This window comes from Apodemus sylvaticus, chromosome 2, assembly GCF_947179515.1.
Source record: "Apodemus sylvaticus chromosome 2, mApoSyl1.1, whole genome shotgun sequence".
Taxonomy (NCBI): Eukaryota; Metazoa; Chordata; class Mammalia; order Rodentia; family Muridae; genus Apodemus; species Apodemus sylvaticus.
The window spans coordinates 184,838,244-184,854,312 of record NC_067473.1 but is presented as its reverse complement, the minus strand read 5'-3'; the positions used below and the strand labels follow the sequence as shown (position 1 = coordinate 184,854,312).

Here is a 16,069-nt window from a genome sequence, read left to right as displayed (position 1 = left end):
GCTTGGTACAAAACTTCTTAAAGTCATTCCAATCTAAATTTCTAGGCTCAGTTTTTATTAAATCCTGTAATGTGACCCACCTTAAATATGTAAGTTTATTTTCTACCATACATTAGTCCCCTCCCTCAACAACCAAATGGCATGCTATAATCAACCTTACTACCAAGCAGCGACAATCTAAATTTTAAAATGGTCCTTTCTTGGGACTTAGAGGTATAAGCTCAGGGGCAGAGTATGTGTTTAGCAAGTACATAGCCAAATTTCATCTCCTGTACCAGGAACATTAAAAAACAAAAACAAAAAACAAAAACAAAACAAAACTGTGGTAGGGAAATAGCTCAGTCCACAAAGCATGAGCCAGCCAGTCAATTGTAAGGACCTGAGTTCCACCCTAAGAACTTATGAAGAAATTCTAGGCGCAGGCCTAAAAAGACGGCTCATTGGTTAGGAGTGACTCCTGCCCTTCCAGAGGACCGGAGTCTAGTTCTCAGCACCAACATCAAATGGCTTACAACTGTCTCTAATTCCAGCTCCAGGGGATCTGACACCTTCTTCTGAACTCCAATGGGCCCTGCATTTACAAAAGCATACTCTTACACACAGACACATACATATACACATCAAAATATTAAAATAACTAACTAACACAAAATAGACAGCAACCCTGACAAACAAGGTTAACCTTTGGAGTCTAAAAGGACATACATACATATAGATACAAAAACGCTCCTTCTTTTTCCTTCTATTTGTATTTAAAGAAAATAATGAATCTTCCCTCCTTTGCTAGAATATTCATATCTCCAACTTCAAGTGCCAGAACTTTTGTGGCACTTCTCACCAATCTCACAATAAGGTGTTAAAATAACATAAGCCCATGAAGGCAAATTTACAGTCATGCGTGCTGCAACCATAAAGTTCCACGCTTCTTGATCCTCAACTCAGAGTCTTCCTATATCCACTCCCTATGATATTCAGGAAAATGTTAAATGTATAGAAAGGCTCAAATGTTGCTGACTAATTTAGATAAAAGCACAATCAAGCTTCAGCCCAGCCTCTTGTTAACACACACAGAGCAACTTGGACAGGTCAAGTGCAGTCCTAGGGTGCAAGAGAAGACTGCTGAGATGCACTGCTCTGTGGGTGGCCCTTGAAGTGCAGTGACAGCAGAGATGCTAAATGCTACCCCAAGGACGACAGAGTCTGGGTATTCTCCAAGGAGACAGTGACTGAGAATCTCAAATGCTTATCTCTAGAGAAAAGGCAGTAGGGTTTAAAAGGTGCTTAAATGCAGAGAAAATCAGAACTGCCCAAGAGACTCCTGCTTGAGAGATGTTGCTACCTAAGTCATGAATCTCTCTGGGTTGGCCTGCTGCAGGTCTCTTGGGAAGAGACAGTTTTCACACACAGAGACACTAACCTGCTTTAGCTCTCAGGTTTTCTACATAAGCTATCCTTCACTCACTGACTGTTTGTAAACATGGGATGAGAAGGACATGAAGTGCCTTATTAAATCAGCCCATACAGCAAATACTTGTTTCATTCTAAGTGTACTAAACACATGCCTTCTCATATTACTCTACCCCAGAGCCACTTCAGAAAGTCAATGGTCATATGCATTTTCACAGAGAAATGCTGAGTGTGGTGGTACACGCCTGTCATCATACTTGGGAGGTTGAGGCAAGAGGATCTGAGTCCCAGGCTAGCCTGTCTCAATAAACAAACTAATACAAATTTCAAAATGTAATGTTTTAGAAATGTTAACTTACCAATACCTAGCAAAAGTTTTAAAGTGCTTTCTCTCTTCTTAAGGAAGTATTCTGTCTATTTCATATTGAGTCAGTTAAAACACATGAAATTTATCAAATGTAAACTACAAAACTTATTTTGTACAGTTTGGGGCTCAAATCACGACTCTCAAACACATTAGGAAAATACTGAACTACAGAGAGACGGCCTCAGTTGACATTTCTGTTTTGCAAAGTTGATATTTTCCTTTAAATTTAAAGACGTATTTGAATTCGTTCCAATATGCAACAATTGGGTTCTCAATACAGGCATCACTACTGCCTAGACTCAAATTCTAGGAGACAAGTTTTTAACTTGTGAGTTTTTGTTTTTTAACTGTGTGAGTGTTCTTATACTGAGTGGGTAACATAGAGGAGACAGAAATGGAGTCTGATTGGTCTGTACCTTAGCATACAGGAAGGGACCTTGCTGGTGAGAACATCTCACTGAAGAGCATAAAGAACGTGCTTGGGTGGCAATCAGTACACCCTGCATGGCACTTAATTTCTGAGGAACATCACTTCAGAGCAGTGACCTGTAAACTATGTGTTGCAAGACAAACAGCAAGGGTGTTATCAACAATATGGCTTAGGTCCCTCTCCCCTGCAAACCCAGCAACTCCATGAGACCATGACTGGAAGCTGGGTACTCAACAAAGAAAGCACTTGACCCTTCACCAGCAAGCATCACAGAGGAGGAGGGTGAAGCAGGGCTCTGGATTGGATGCAGCAATGGCAGGAGTAGAGGCATCAAATGTACCAAAATTCTAGAGACAGGAGTATGCAGAAATGAGCTGAGGTTATGAGGACCTTGACTTTGAAGATATCTGCTAGAATTCTCCCACAGCTAAAATCAAGACATATGGGAGTGCCTTGCTAAAATAGTCCATTATGTCTTATACAGTAGAAGAAATATTCTAGACATCAACATGACCACTGGGAGGAAGTGAGCTGACTGAATGGATGGCAATTAAGCACAGAATTCTGAAATGTGGTATGCTAGCTGGAAACAGGAATATGGAACACAATCAGGGAACACAAATTACAAAATGTTCAGAACAAAGCAAGGCCAATCCTGCTTGAGATGCTAACTAAGGGAGTGTGAGTCATGTTTAGGAAGCGCTCAAGAATAGAACTCAAATGAAACTGGCTTTGATTGATTAGCCCAACAAGCACCAAGCATCACTGTGTGCGAGCACTGCTCCTGGGATACAGGTCATTGATATGAAGGGCTCTTATGGTCTAATGGGGGGAGGGGTGATACAAAGCCCAGGTGCTCAGAGACACATTCAAAATTTATGGACAGTCATGGGGAAGATTTCATTGTGGTAGTTTACAGGAGGTAGGAAAGGATGAATTGGAATTCTGGGAGAGAATTTTGCTGTTCTCTTCACAGGAAAGCTCTGGAACAAACTACTATGACTTCTCTGGATGGATTTCACAAGTTGCACTCTACTAGGGGAAGGGAAATGTGCTCAGAATTAGATGTATTTGGAAACTGATTAAACACCATGGTGCAATGCAAGATGAACATGGTGGTGAATACCTGTCATCATCCTGGTACTCAAAGAGACCAAGACACAAGAAAGGCCAGTTCAAAGCCAACTTAGACTACATAGTGAGACCCTGTTACAAAAACAAACTAAACAAACCTAAAATTGTTCATAAATTTTACTACCACTATCAGTAAATGGGAAAGAATTTTAAGACAACATCCTTACAGAGTAATTGTAGAGTTACCCACCAAAATCTGAGAAAAATAAGCCAAAGTAGGATACCAGAGTTAAAATTCAAGCAATTTAACAGAGGAGTAACTTAAAATTTAACACATAAAATGCAAATTATATTTGAGTTAAGAATTTTTAATCAACCGCAGGACAGGGAAGATCTATAAAGCACCTGCTGCTGAACAAATATGAGGGCCTGCTTCTGGGTCACGATAGCATACACATGTACCATGGGGAGGCAGAGAGACAGAGGCCTAGAGTCACCGGAAGCCAGGACAGCTGACCTGGTGAGCCACAGGTTTAGGGAAGACCAGGGCCTACACACACCTACACACACACACACACACACACACACACACACACAATCACCTACACAAGCCTGTACACACACACATGCAAAGGAAAGCAAATGTTAAGTGTGAAATGGCCACCTGGCACACAAATTTCCACATTCTTAAACCTTGGGCTGAGACAGGTCAGAAAGAGAGTATCACACCTACTATGTGTCCAACCTTTCCATACTACATATACAAAGTTCACACCTGAGAACCACATTGTAATAGGTCAATTTATACCCGGGGAAGTATTCATCACTCTGCTAGCCCCCATAGTCAGGCATACATAGAATAAGTGTTCTTATGACTTGAAAATTTATTTAACAGCCACTTGACCATAAAGAGTGGGTAAAACCAGTCACCAACATCAAGTAATTCCAGTCACCAACATCAAGTAATTCCAAGATGTGGCTGTGGAGCCTGCACTGAGAAAGACGTGAATGTGAAAACAGAAACCTTGCTGAAGAAAAGACGGTATTAATAGAGGGGGTGGTTGATTGAGATCCACTTGCAAGTTTGGTCCCCAGCTGGGGGAACTGTGTGTGACCGATTAGGAGGTGTGGCCCTGTTGAAGGAGGTGTGTCACTGGGGACAGGTTTGAGGTTTCAAAAGTCTCTGACCATCCCTGGTGCACTGCTGCTGCTTCCTGCTTGCAGATTGAGATGTGAGCTCTCAGCTGCTGCTCCAGATGCCTGCCATGATGCCTTTGTTCTACCATCATAAACTAACCTTCAAAAACCATTAAGTCCAATTAAACTCTTCTGTAAGTTCTCTTGGTCATGGTATTTTATTGCAGCCTGAGGACAGAAACTAAGACAACAGAAAACTGTCAGTTTGAGGTGAGAAAACAAGAGTTAACAAGAAAGGTTTTACTGTGAACCCTGCAGTCTGTCTGAGGAACAAGCGCACTGCACACAATCTGAGTGAGGCAAGCCAGTGTCTTTACAAGGAGACCAACCACATCGGGTTATCTTGGCTTAGTGACTCCCTATTGAGGTTACCCACTTGATTAGACAGTCAGGTCCCAAGGAGGTTCCCTGTGGGGGCAGCATGCTGACCTCAGCTTCATTCTACTCATTCTACTAGCTTCATTCTACAGCTTATGAACAGAGTTGCTAATTAGCAATCCTGTTTATATATTAGGCTCTCAATAACTTGGCAAATTAAACAAATTCCCCAAACTTGATGACTTCTAGACTCAAAACAAAATCTTCACAGGCACAGATCTAGAGAGGTGAGGGTGAGGTTCTAAACATCTGTGATTTTTCCTTCCTAATAACAATGCCAATCAAACACTGACAAAATAAAGACACATAGAGGAGTGGCAAGGAAGGTAAAATATGCAGAACCCATATTTGAATAATGGAATGAAAATGTTTCACTTCTAACAGAGGGCATAAGATAGTCATCATCAAATACTCCTTTTACTCTGAGAAATTACTGAATTCTGTGGTAAGAACAGACCAAGTTACACAGGAAATAATTCTGTTCTGTGCCTGATACAGTAGGTTAAGCATATTATCTACAACTGTTTTAGGACAGAAAACATCACAGAAAGCACATGTATAAAGACACTTAGGAAAGCCAAGCAGCAGCACCTAACTGCCTGAAAGGAAGAGGAGATGGAACGGATCCTTTAGAGAGGAGAGACTTAAGCAGAGAACACAGAATTACCCACAAAGGCTGGACAAGGGCACAGAAGGGCCAATGAGATGACTTGATTGCTGAAGGCACCTGCTGCCAAGCCTGACAACCCCAATTGGATCCCTAGGAGTTATAGGTGAGACAGAACCAATATCCACAAACTGTCCTCTGGTTTCTACATAACACCAATGTGCCCTCCTCAATAAAAACATATAATTAAAACACTATTTCCTGTAATCCCCTATAGCCTCTTGCAGACATTCTTCTCAGTTTTGGTCAAACCTGGGAACCTCTAGATCATCACATCCATGGATTACTAATGTTAAGGCTAATTTCTCTCCATTTAATTCATTCTAGCGTTATTTCTACACTATGACTTTATTTTAGATCTTGATGGCTCAGCATTTAAGAGCACTGGCTGCTCTTTCAGAGGACCTGGAATCAGTTTCCAGAACCCACATGAGACTAACAATCATCTATAACTCCAGTTTCCAGAGATCTAATACCTTCTTCTGTCATTCAAGGGCACTGTACACACATAGCACACAGACATACAGGCAAATACTCATACACATAAGATAGAAAAAGTAAATCTTTTAAAACTGCTATCTCATACAAACAGTCCTAGTTTGTCTTCCCTTCACCTTTACCTGACCGGGGGCCCTATATAGAAGGAAAGAGGAGAATATAGGAATTATCCACCAAGTGTTAAAAAGAGCATATCAGAAAATAGTTCTTATGGCCCAGTGTCAGAAAAACTGTAGATTCATATCCTAAATCCTTTTCCTACATTTCAGAAATGTGGCTATAATATTCACTAATATGTAGAGTGTTGATTTTTGTTTCCCATTCTGCTCAAGACTAGAGAGTCTCTAGGAGATACATTTAAATTGAATCTAAAAATACTGGGTTAAATCACACTCCCATTTTTGCCCTAACAATCCCTCCAGGGCACTGTGAGGCAACTGTGGCAGTTAACCCTAGCTTAACTCTCAGCTTGAACCAAAGCACCTGGGCATGTGTTAGAGGCACCTGGTTTATTTTTTATTATTATTGTTGCTATTATTATTATTATATTTACATTCTTACCATTGCCCCTCCCCATACACACAGTTTCTCATCCCATTCCTTCTCCCCTTGCCTCCAAGAGAGTGCCGCTCACCCCCAGACCATCTGGTCTTTTTTAAGCATAAGAATTTGCCCCACTCCACCCAGGGCCTCCACATTGCCTTCTGTCCTTTTTACTTTCACTTCCCCTAAACGTGTCTATTGCTCATAAATGTTATTATACCTAGTTATGGTCCTAAAACTACCACAGCTGTCTACCGTGGTCCTGGAAACACAATGGGCACTTCCTACTTGCAGTCTGCTATTAACTTTTCAGTTGTCCTCAGAGAACTGCAGAAATCTGTTTCCTGGGCCCAGTACACAGAACAGAAGAACCACGCCAAAGAAAGTACACTGATGAGCTTCTAGCTGCAATAGTAGAATGTGCATCAGAACTTAGTACACTGAGCAGTAGGGTGGGGCAACAATGCCTGACAGCACTTGAAGGTATCCCACAGAAAGTAAGAGTTCCATCAACTTTACAGAAAAGACAAATGACGAGTTCCTACCAGAATGCCACTTTCCAGGACAACTGGTCTTGAAACTACGCTTTGCTTCAACAGTCTCTATACAAGAACCTGATTAGGATCGTGCGGTAATTTAAGGCATTTTTCTTCCCTTCACTAGCTGATAGTGCTGTCACAAAATAGAAGCAAAAGGCAGTTTCTTGCTGAAACTCTACTTGTAGGCTAGAGGAGGGATGCTCAGCAAAGATGCTGCCAAGAGGCCTTTATGAGGAAACAAAAACACTTTCAAAAGGTCAGGGTGTTCAAGCCAGGTAAAATAACACCAAAAAGCACTGAAAATAAAAGGCTCTTTTATCCTACCCAGCCTCAGGTCCCAACACTAAAACAACCCAGGGCCTCACAGCCACCAAATGTTTCAGTCTGTTACATCACTTAATGTCGTCTTCCTGTGGCTAGTTGGCCTTAAAAACTCCTGCTTATTCTTCAAATGGCAGCTGAAACACTACCCCTTCCTAGGAAAGACCATGTGGTTCCCAAGCAGGTGCTCCTTTTCTTTATCATCTCATTGCTTCTGCAGCTGTGCCCTGATGCAGTGCCCCACATAGAAATACCATCACAGAGTCGATGCCTGGCTTCCTGCCCAGAGAGGGGAGCACCATCACTTTCCAGCCCCACATCACCTGGAGCACAGGCAGACACCTCAGCACAAAGGAACACCCCAGGTCTAAACTGGAAGGCAATGCCCATCACTCCAGTATCTCCCATCTTGTTTAGTTGAAAACATCATGACCACATGGGTAGCTCAGTCCTGTTAGTGGTCTTCCCAGTTCTGGTCTCCAAAGCACAACTTTAATTAAATGTACCAAGCTGTGTGGCTGCTGAAGCAAAGGCTGGAATGCTGAAAACCATCTTTCTCCGAGCTCAATGGCATCAAATTAAACTGGACAAAAGATTTACATAATTAGCATGCAACTTATCTGGTGTTATAGGGACACAGTCATATTATGCTAATCCCTCCACCTGGCACGCCCTTCACTCTTAAATGGTCAAGTCACAGTAGAGTCCACACACAAAACTTTCCTACTCTGCCCACCAGCAATCTTTGCTTCCTCTGCTCTCTAGCTGCTTCACTGTGTTTGAACTGCAGTTATTTGTACATTCACAGTAACGGAAAGTCAGAATCCAGCCACACAGAAAGATAATACATCATACAGTCAGTTTCTCTAGGTACCCAACACAGAACTGGGCAAGAAGCTGAATTAAAATTACCTGCCTTAGAAGCATCAGGAGCCTGGGACGCCTTGAGTGCTAACCCATATTAAGAACGCCAACGGGGCAGTATGTGCAGTTCAGTACTGACATCTTTCCACTCCAGTCACTGAAAAAGGAAAAGTCTTTTCTGTTTGGCTTGATTGGCTGACAGATGGAGAATCTCCTCACCAGATGTGAAAGATGTGCCCAAATGAATGAAATGGATCTCTGTTGTACAAACACAGCAAAGGGCCACTCCGAGTACTATAAACCAGGCAACCAGCCCCTGCTGACAAACACAAAACAGCCCCACAGGGCAAACACTGCATGGAGTTTCCATAATGGAGGTCTGTCAGCAGGCCAATGCTTAACTAAACTGCTCATGCCTATTATAAATTAAATTGCATGAAGCAAGATATTGGTACAAGATAATATTTCCAAAAATAGATCATTAAAAAGTTCACTGATCTCTCAAAGAATCCATCTTCCCCTGCAATGAAGTGTATACTGAATTTCCTACAATACTAGCACTGTAAGGTACCTGATATCCAAGCCTAGTGGAACATACCTTTAATTACAGCAGTTAGGAAGCAGACACATTGCAAACACACACACACACACACACACAGAGAGAGAGAGAGAGAGAGAGAGAGAGAGAAAGAGAGAGATTGCTCTTGCTCACCAAGCCTGGCTCTGATCCTCTGTTCTTTTATTTAATTTCTATCTGTTCCGCCTTGCCCTTCCTTCAGCACAAACACTCCAGGTAGGAAGCGAGCAGTTGAGCTCAGGATGAGCAGAGAGCAACTAAGAACTGAAGACTGGAAGTTTCAGGACTAAAAATGAAAAACTAAAACCCAGCCTCACAATTTGACAAACTCAAGAACAATGCCCAAGGCTCAAAACTAAGCCACTGTTAAAGAAAATGCTGTGTTGTAATATTTAGCCAACCCTAACTGGTTTTAATTAAGTCAGATGGCTGACAGTATTGTTTATCTTGGCTTAATTGTTCAGGCCAAGAACCACGTCTCATCAACTAATTTTGTACAGTTCTCAACACTCTGCCCGTGGTGGCTTTTAATTTATTAAACAACTACCATGTGCATACTTGTGTTAAACTCATGCGCCCAAACTTAAGACTGGTTCTATTTTAAGATTTCAGGTAAATTACTTAAATCTGAGTTTTTCTTTCTCTCCCTTTATGGATCTAAAAGTGGTATCCAAACTACATACCCATGAATGAGTTAAGAATGTGTAACAGTGCTTCACAAAACTGCAAGACAACACAATGTGCAACTAGTAGTCTTAAAACAAGCTTTCTCCAGGACCTCGCCTCTCCTTGCTATAAATCTGAGCACAGGTGTACATTTTTCCCAGGAAAATTTATATTTGGCATGCAAAACTCTAAAAGAGCTCCTAAGGGGAATTATCCAAGAGGTAGAATGGAAAAAAGAAAAGTCAGGCAAGACTGGGCGCTGAGTAAACAGACAGCAAAAATGCTTTTGCAATAAAGTAACAGGAGAGAGAGAGAGCAAGCCTGGGTCTTAAACTCTACCCATCTCCCAAACTCTATCTATCAAATTCTACCTCTATCTCCCCATATTCCTGGCCAGGTCACTTCAGCTCTCTAAGCTCCAGTTTCCTCAGATAATAATCCATAAAGCTTCCCCTGGATATCCAATCAGAGTATCTACACACAATGTATTAGGCTACTGAGGACTGTGTCAGTACAAACTAAGTAGTAAGTTAAGCAGTTATTGAGAAATTAGATGTATCCCTGGTGAGAGCAGAGTGAAGCCTGTATAAGAGGAAGAGAACAGTTCTGAATCATATCTATGAATCACACTGGGAGATACGTTTGATCAATATAATGCAGCTTGGACTGGACAACTGAGAATTGTTGAGAGAACCACAGTCAAAATTCCAAGTCACAAAAGCACCAGCCACAGCAGCTCCTGCACATGCATAACAGAGCGTGAAACCACACCAAGAAAGTGAGTGTTATTCTCTACAAGCACTTCTCTGCCCCAGACTCAACTGTCTAAACTTTCATAGACACAATAAAAGCTGGGACCCACGGCAAAGAGCCTGTGCTTTAGCATGCCAAAAACAGAAGGCACTGGTGATTAGCAGTCATCTGGTGCAGCCTTCTTGATTCTCATTGGAAGTGTTGACTTGCAGAGGCTAAACAATTACTAATTCCACCAGCTCAGGAATCACAATAAAGGTGCTCCAGAAACCAGAAAAGGAGGGAATAAATTCCCTTCCTGAATCAAATACAAAGGTAGTAAACAATGAGGATGGTAATGAGTGCTACCTGCATACACGTGATCAGATTTGCATAAATGCAAACACTGTATGAGTAGAATCAGTAAGACCCAACAAAGACCAGGAAAACAATGAACCTGCGTGTGTCCACAGAGAATCAACAGCAACTTGTATTGGCCAATCATCTGGTATTCACTGCAAGGAAGGCAGGAGCTGGCTCAGGAATTTAAAAGTGAGGAGACAACAGGACAATACAAAGTCCATGTAGGGTAAATGTACATTGCACATACTATGAAAATGTCACTATGAGACCTTGTATTCTATACAACTACTATATGTGAAGCATAAATACATGAACTAAGTTTCAAACAAGAACAAGTTCTCACAGGCCATAAGCAAGGTTTGAGTTTTGTTTAGATTCATACAACATGAACGGGTATGGTCAGAACACCACAGAACCTGTAACTGTCAAGGTTTTCTCTAAGATCTGTGCAGAGGCCTCTAGGAGGGAGGCATCATGCCTCAGTATTTTTCAATACAGAAAAAAATTCCACATGGGAAAAAGATGTTCTCCAAATTTCCATTCCCCAAGAAAGGTGCTTGTTTTCCCTTTGATGAAACAACTGATATCTCTTAGGATAAAGTACCTTTCAAAAGCAAACCTGTACTTAAGAGAACCCTGTAAACCAGAGGTTCTCAACCTCTGGATCATGACCCTTTTGGAATCCAATGACCCTTCACAAGGGCTGCATATCATATATGCTGCATACCAGATATTTATATTACAAATGGTAACAAGAGCAAAATTAGTTAAGCATCTCTCTATAAAATTTTGGGCTGAAGATCTAGAAGGTACTGCCAAAGGTACAAATAACTGAAAACAGTAAGATAACAATGAATGCTATCTGCATATACGTGACAGAGATTTGCAGATATGTAAACACTGCACATACAGAATCAGCAAGAACCAACAGGATGATAAGTGGAAAAAGAGATTTAAGATGTGCTGCTAGTTTCTTTTTGCTATCTTTGCCTTATTTCATGAACTTTAAATACCGACAGCTCTGCTACTTTCCCCATTAAAGCTTATCATTGTTGTCTTAAAGAGAAGGATCCTAGAACCTATCACACTCAGCCAAGAAGAGAGCACTTTCTACACTCTGAGAGACTGGCCCCTGATCCTAAACTCAGATCACTTGAGCAAGATGAAGGTAAAGAGCCTGGACCTCACAGACGGTCAAGTAAGGATAGGCAGGGCCACCAATGCTCACCACATACACACACCATTTAATTTTAACTGAATTTCCTGTGATTCCAGTTTTCAGCTAACCAGTACCAAACATTAAGTCTGAAAACTCATAAATAGAACCTGCCACACTAATTTTTCAACATCCATTTATCTAGCAGACCTGTATGAAGCACAGTGCCTGATATTAACACCTGTGACTTCGCATTCTCAGAGACCTTAAATGACACCCCAATACTGAGCATTCATGGTTGAACTTCTCATTTTACACATGTACAAAACTGTATTCAAAACCTTGCTTCAGACATTATCAGAATAGCTATTTATGGAACTAAAAACTGAAAGGTCTGAGAGTGACATCATCAACTCAATTCCAACTTCATAATTCATCCAAACAATATCTAATGCCAAGTAGCCTTTTGAAACACAAGACATAATAGAACAATTGAAATGTTGCAGTGGGGAAGGGAAACTTCTAATTTCTCATTTCGAATCTACATGGGTCTCACTTGATGGTTACAACTAATTAGCATCAAAAGCAACTTTCAAAGTGACTAAAATATTTTACATGCCAAATATAATATTTTTTCATTTGCTGAGTGTGGTGGTGCACACCTTTAGTCCCAGCACTGAGGAGACAGAAGCAAATGGATCTGTGTGAGTTACAGCCAGCCTGGTCTAAGTTTCAGGACAGCCTGGAACTATACAGCTACTCAGTGAGACTCTGTCTCAAAAAGGAACAAAACCCACAATTCATTTACCTAGGTTTTCACTACCTTGGCATTCCCAAAACTTAGATGCATTTTCCAAAATCCACTCTTTGCAACTACAAGCCTGAGCAAGACCTTCCTGAATGGCAAAACCAGGGGCAGTGTGTAAACCCAAGGTGTCTAGGACAAAGCAACTCTACTACTTACTGTCTACCTGACTTTGACACCTCATTTACTCCAACAGCAAGGCAGGAGCAATAGAAACACCCCCTCGGTTAAACAAGAAGTATTAGGGTTTGGCAGTAGAGGCCCTGTAAGACTGATCCTTCCTTCCTTGGCTTCAGTATGAACTTTATAGTCTAGTTACTGGGAGTGGAGTCACATGTCTCTCCCTCAGGACAGAGACCACAGTATCTGTGTAAAGCAGGCAACCAACCCTTCTCTCTCTTCATCCCTCCTTCCAATGCTTGTAAACAATAATATCCTGCCAATCAGCAAAACCTTTACCTGGAGACTGAAGTGTCCTGTAACCAGTATATGGCAGCACTGGTCATGTCTCACTAAATACTTCCTTGGGACTTGAACAAAAACTGTTGGATTGGAGAATTTACCTGTTTGTTTAAACACAATCCTGCTACCTTAAGTTTGCTTTCATCATCTCACTGAAAGAAGCAATGGTGCTTTGCATATAAAAATTCAGGCTTTCTGCATGTCTAACCCAGTCATAGCTTGCCCATCTGTTGATTTGAATGTAATGCTAGGATTCTTAAACAACAATATGCTTGCTTAACTGGTCCTACTTTTATATAAAATAAACTCATTTAACATTCCAGTGAGATACAAAAATCCTCCTGGCTTTGGTGTCTCCAACTTTCCCCAGCTTGGTGAGAAGGCACTTGCTGAGGCTCATTACCAGTTCTACTAACAAGATGTCACTGGTCTTTGAGGGAGTGGAACTTGTCTAAAGAAAAATGGCCAAACTGAGACTAATGCTTTACCATTTTGTTTTTATCATTTTCCTTTGCTCTTAATGTCCCACTTTCTGAAATTAAAATCTAGTATTTAAAAAGCTGCAGAGTTTGGTTTTTGAGAAAGAACTTAAAGTTGGGAGGATAGGGAGGAGAGGATCTGGAAGCGCTTGAGAGAGGGAATATAATCAAAATATATTTAAAATTTAAAACTGTTTTAAATAATAAAAACTGCAGAGAACACCTTTTTATTTGGACAGTCTTAGTTTCTATTCTTTGGCTTATTTGTAAACAAACTCAAAAAAAAAAAAAACCAAATGCTGGGACTTTCGGTATTCTATTTAATGTGGTTTTTCTGAGTCTAATTTGTTCATTACTTAACAGCAAGGCCTTTCAAAAGAGCACAGAAACTACACTGAACTATGCTTCTCATTCTAAACACATCCCAACAAACGGAAAACCTAATCAGTTCTCTAACTAGGAGAAAAACGCCCAGCAGAGTGGAGGCGAACACCAAACTTTTATCCCTTGTACTTCTGAGATCAGCATTTTCCAAATAAAAGCACTTTTATGGCCTCGTGCAATATCATAATTTATCATATCTTGAACTAAATTATCTCCCCAAATTAACACAAGAGCAACTAACTCAAATAAAATGCCTCTTGGCCACGAGGGAGAGAATATAATAAACTTAATTGTTTTATATATCCTGAGGCATAAGAGAAAAACCTCTATGCTGGTGCGTGTGACTGCAAGACAACTTGATAGTGCAAATAACATGGCTTATTGACTTAAGGTAGGGAGACCTGATCGATTTAAGCCACGACTGCCAAACAAGGCTAATCACCACCTTAAAACCACTGAACTTTGCTCGCCTGGCTTCTTGGCAGCCGTGTAGCTAATACCAGAGCCATTTCCATAAGTGGTTTCTATCAAAACGCATCCCAAGTTGCAGAGGAGCCGGGGAGAGCGCGCGGGCTCTGCACGGAGCCCCGAGGGGCGGCAGCAGCGAACTTCTGCACCAGCCGCGGCTCCAAACCCACCTCGCCTCTCTTCACAGCCTTTCTCCAAACTTCGGGACCCAAGAGCGACCCCGCACCTGGAAAAGTAGCATCGGTGACGGGGACACAGCGGCTCGGGCACAGTGCACCGTCGCTGTGCACCGGCAACTTTGTGCTGACGAGCCTTGCCTTCTGCGTCCGGAGGGGACGGGAAGATGGGCCCGCAGCAGGGCGCTCGCTCGCGGGGCTGGTGGCTCCGCACCCGGTGCGCAGGTTGCCGCACCCGGCTCAGCGAAGGCCCGGGTGACTGACAGGCGCTGGGGGCGCGGCCCCGCCTGCAGCCCGAAGACGCGCGCACGGCCGCGGTTCTCCGCTCCGCCAGGGACACCAGGGCCGGGCGCCGCGAGCTGTACCACGCCGAGCCCCTCGCACCTCCCCGCAGCGAGCGCCGCCCTAGTACCGAGGCCCTGCCCCGCGCCGGCGCCCTCGCCCACTCTCACCTGCCGGTGACGCCCGCGCCCGCTCAGCCTCCTCAGCCACCGCAGCCCGCGGTGCGCGTCTGTAGCGCCAAGCCCCGCCCCATCCCGCCCCATGAGGCGGTGCCGAAGTGGCCGCGCCGGAATCTCGCGAGGCTTGACTCCTAAGTTTTTTTTTTTTTAAGGGGGTCGTCCCTGACGTCATACGCACCCGGGCGGAAGTAGCCTTCTGGCGTCAGCGCCAGTACCGCCCTCCACCTTCACCAGCGGAAGTGTAGGTTGCTCCAGGAACCTGAGGTCGGACTAGTCACTACTGGGCCATCTAACATCCTTATCTCTCGGCCCTCTCTCGTTAGAACTGGTTCTGTCTGACCCTGAGGAGGACCTGGTGAGATACAGCACTCCTCAAGGCTATGCAAAGTGGCTCAAAAGAGGACAGATCACCAGTGTAGCAGTTCTGTGACTTCTGTCTCTATAACTGAACCCAAAAGGCTTTGAAGGAGTTAGAATTTAGGAAGACCACAAGAAACTTGCCAGCATACATGAAAACTTTGCTAAACGTAGCCTGAAAAATCCCAGAACAGCTGACAACATAACATACAACATTAGGCTGGAAAATTGCCTTCGTTGTCTTCCCTTCCCTCTACATTAAAGGCAGGCGAGTTTCAGGACCCGCGGACTAGCCAAAAGTGCACAAAGTGCCAAACAGTATACACTGTTGTGTCCTACACATGCCTCCATGAGCGTTACTATACACTACACACTGTGTGTGTCCTACACCTATGATTAATTTATACATCCTTAACAGAGATTAACGATAACCGTAGATTTCAGCACTCTAATAACATTCACTTTTCAAAAAATACTTTAAAGCCAAGTACAGTGCCTCAGGCATGTAATGCCACCACCAAGGAGGCTGAGGCAAGTTTGAGACCAGCCTGGGCTACATAGTGAGTTCGAGTCCAGCTAGAGCTACATAGTAAGACCCAGTCTTTACAATACAAAAGCTTAGCTTTGACACATCCAGACAGCCACTACTCTCCTGCTTTGGGACTGTGATGAAATAAGGATTATTGGGACAAGGACCC

General features: G+C 42.7%; 1 protein-coding gene across 6 annotated transcripts in view; it reads right to left on the bottom strand.

The window, feature by feature from the left end:
- Window positions 1-15,074, bottom strand: part of Stk38l (serine/threonine kinase 38 like) — a 55,779-nt gene extending 40,705 nt beyond the window's left edge. The window contains exon 1 of one of the 6 annotated variants that reach the window (XM_052175286.1): window positions 15,006-15,074. The gene's annotated coding sequence lies outside the window, so the exon portion shown is untranslated. Of the gene's footprint in view, window positions 1-8,333; window positions 8,446-14,547; window positions 14,730-15,005 lie in introns of those variants that run through there. The other 5 variants (XM_052175287.1, XM_052175293.1, XM_052175289.1 and 2 more) reach the window with 5 other exon arrangements.
- Window positions 15,075-16,069: the final 995 nt, after the last annotated feature.